Source organism: Pituophis catenifer, unplaced genomic scaffold (genome assembly GCF_029215685.1).
Source record: "Pituophis catenifer annectens isolate HBS135680 unplaced genomic scaffold, rPitCat1.0.hap2 SCAF_3, whole genome shotgun sequence".
Lineage (NCBI taxonomy): Eukaryota > Metazoa > Chordata > Lepidosauria > Squamata > Colubridae > Pituophis > Pituophis catenifer.
Genome location: NW_027256883.1, coordinates 67611109 through 67614715, shown reverse-complemented (window position 1 = coordinate 67614715; position 3607 = coordinate 67611109).

Here is a 3607-nt window from a genome sequence, read left to right as displayed (position 1 = left end):
TACAGATGCCTACTTGCAGTTTTGGTAGTGTTTTATAATTGGTTTGAGCATCCAGCAAATTCTCGATGAATGTTTCCCAAATCAATACATAGTTCATGCTGTGCATATTTCTTTTAGTCAAACGACTACAAAATACACTTTCAGTGTCCTGCCAGATGTTGGCCTGGAGAAAGGGGTACCATAGCTTTATGCTGAGGTCATATTGGGCTGACATGGCCAGTACAAAGGAGAAATAGGGAGGGAACGTTTTGCACCTTAAAGAATGAGAAGAGAAATTGCATACCGACATAGGTAAGAGCTTTTATTGTGACAAGAACTTTTTCCATATGCGTGCATACTCTCTGTAATTCCAGTGTAAAATATTGTACTTGCACTAGCTTTTTTTAAAACAAATATTAAAAAAAAAATGGAAGAATTCATATTCTATTTTCTAATCGTGGTGTGTCTATTTGTAGGATACACTCGCGTCTGTTTATTGAATTTTATGGTCCCTTTCTTTGATGGTGCTTGCAGGTTTTCTAGGTAGAAATTATTTCATTATGATAATAAAACAATGTTTGATTCAAAATTTGAACAAAATTGTTTTAAAGAAATTGTCTGTATACCAGTACAAGTTTATTGTTTCAGTATACTCGTACTAATAAAATAACAGTGCCAATTGCAAATTAGTGTTCTTTGTAGTGTTTAAGAGGTTGGTAGTAGATCATCTTTGAAAGAGCAATTTTTTCCACATGTATGTTTTCCCGAGGATTTATTTTATGACAAGTTTTGTTCACAGGTTGCAGAAATCCATAATACATGAGTATTTTATGAACTTTCTGAAATAATATACAAGCGCTCATTTGCACTGTCAAGTTTGCCTCCTGCTACCAGCTGATCCAAGTAACTTAACAGTGCAGTTTATGTTATGCTCTGAATATATGAAACAAAGTTTCATAGTTTTAGCTTTGTATTTATCCCTCTTTACAAACCACACATTAAATAGTTGACGTAGAAGAATTTTATCCAGTTGCTTGACTCTTAAGCATTTTCAAACTCTATAGTGAAGATCTGTTATCAGCTTAACATGAAGAAAATTTTGGAAGTGAGAAAAAAATTGTTTTAGAGCATTTATCACAAATAAATTCCAAAACTCACAATTCCAAGGCTTGAGATAAAGTGGTTGCAGTTATCTCCTTGCGCGTAGTGCAGGTACTTGGTACAGGTAGCCCTCATTTAATGACCCTAACTGGGATGAGCAACTCGGTTGCGGTTGTTAAGTAAAACATGAATGTGCCAATTGACCACAGCAATTCCAGCAGTCTCAGTTGCAGTTGTGAAGCAAATCATTCATGACAGTTTTAAGCAAGACATCACATGACCTTGACTTCCTTTTGGCTTCAGCATTGACTTCGCTGGTCAGAAGCTGACTGGGAAGGTTTCAAATGGCAATCACGTGACCGTGGGAATGCTAGAAGGGTTATTAAGTGCGAGGACTAGTTGTAAAGTCACTTTTTTCAGCACCTTGACGACTTCAAACAGTTGCTAAACTGCTAAACTTTCTGTACTCAGAAAATGAGGCCAGATGGTCCAAGGGAGAAAAATGTCCCACTTAAAATACCAATATAGCCCTTCTATTTGTGTGAAAGCTGGCTGGTGCTAAGAACTGGCCTATGACAAATATTGTTCAATACAGCGAACCCCTTCCTGAACATTTAAGAGCCACAATTATGAACGATCTCAAATTTATAACATGTAACAATTACAATCAACCCTATTAAACAGCCTGACTAAAAAGTTCGGTTTCCAAAACCTTGCTCAAGGTCAGCAATGTCATTAATCCCAGGCTTGATTCGCAATCAGGATCTGGTATACCTGTGGTAAATACAGGGTTTCCTGAGCTTGTCTTCATATGGAAGGATTTTAAAGTGAGAGACATCTGCTTAAATAACCTAGACTTAAGTCACTTAGTAATTCATAGGTAGTCACCACCATTTTTTATTTTTCCTGGAAATAAATAAGTAGCCAATGTAATTATTTTTAATTTTAGCATAATATGGTTTTCCGAGCCTTGTTTTGTATCATGGAACTGCCTTGAATCCAATTCAAGCTTCTCATTCTTGTATGCCAGTGAGAGCAGTGGTTTCTGTCACTACAATTCTGTCTTGCATTTTTTAAAATGTGTCTGGACAGCTGATGCAGCTGCATCTCTATTATTTTTGGACATACGAACCATGTTCTCTATGGCTTTATGTATCATACGTCTAAAAACAATCAGTGGCTAATTTTGTTTTTTGTTTCACTGTAAACTTGTCAGCTTCCAGTTTGAGCTGCAATAATTGAGACAACCACCGGGTGGCAGAAAAAAGATTTCAAAACTTCCAAATCTAGTATCACAAATTTATAGTTACACTTTGATTACCAATTACTCAAATTTTACTTGGATTTTGAAAATAAAACAATGATATAGTAAGAATCTATAGCAGGGGTGTCAAACTGGCAGCCCGCAGGCCGGATGTGTCACATGCAGTCCCCACCCACTCCAGTGCCACAAATGGGAAAAATGTCACGAAATATCACGTGATGGCAATGTGACGCAACAAGTTTGACACCTGTGATCTATAGGGTAATTTTAAAAAGTAAGGAACTTTACTTGCAGTAAAACTACTTTGCAGGTATGCAGCTTCAGGAGTGCTGTTCTGAATCTCTGCATATCATCTGTCAAGTTTCTGCCCCATAAAACTATGAAAAAAAATGTCATGGGTTGGTTGCGCATATTACAATTGTGATATGGAAAATGAGATCTAGATCTTGCACTACCAGAACACGTCTCTGCATCTCTTTTTACAGACTCATACCTGTTCACCAAGTTTGAAACATTTCTTTTGAATCACTTTCAAAGCAGTCCTAATTGCACGAGTTCTAAATGTGTAATCTATGTGTGCAAGGGGAGGACTGCAAACAAATTAAATTTTAATCCAAATAAAATATTTGATTACTTAAAAGGTCCAGTCACAGTACGTGGATCGTAGCCCTGCTGCCTCAGGTAAAGTTCTCCTCTGAAGACGTATCTCTTAATATCAACAATATCATTTCATGAATGGAACAGATTCAGACCATCCAAATCTGTGCCAGAAGGCTCCGGAGCAGTTCTAGAACATTCATGATGAGGAGAGGACTGTAATAGGTAGTCCTGGTTATGAGAAATTAGTCTGATGGATTAAAACAGTATAAACCCACCAACAGGTTCTCAGAACCAATAATGGCAACTATTATTGGCAGAGAAACCCTTGTAATTCTGATTTGATTACGAAAGTATCAGTGATAATTCCAAATCACTCTGCTCTTGTGATAATATGCCTACTTCTTAGTTAGATCATCTGTCTACATAAAAAAAATATATCAATGAATGAGAGGGGGATAGTTCCTCACTCTATTCAATTGTTCCCTTGCCATATATCCCTTGCCTCCCTGCTATACCCACGTATTCTATTTGATTAAAATTGATATTTCTAAGGAAAGCTGGCAGTGACTCACAGACATTAAACCCCACCCATCCACCCTGTTAATGACAATAAAGGAGACCAGTCTTGACCCTACATGAACAATTTCATAACAAGGTGTTGAA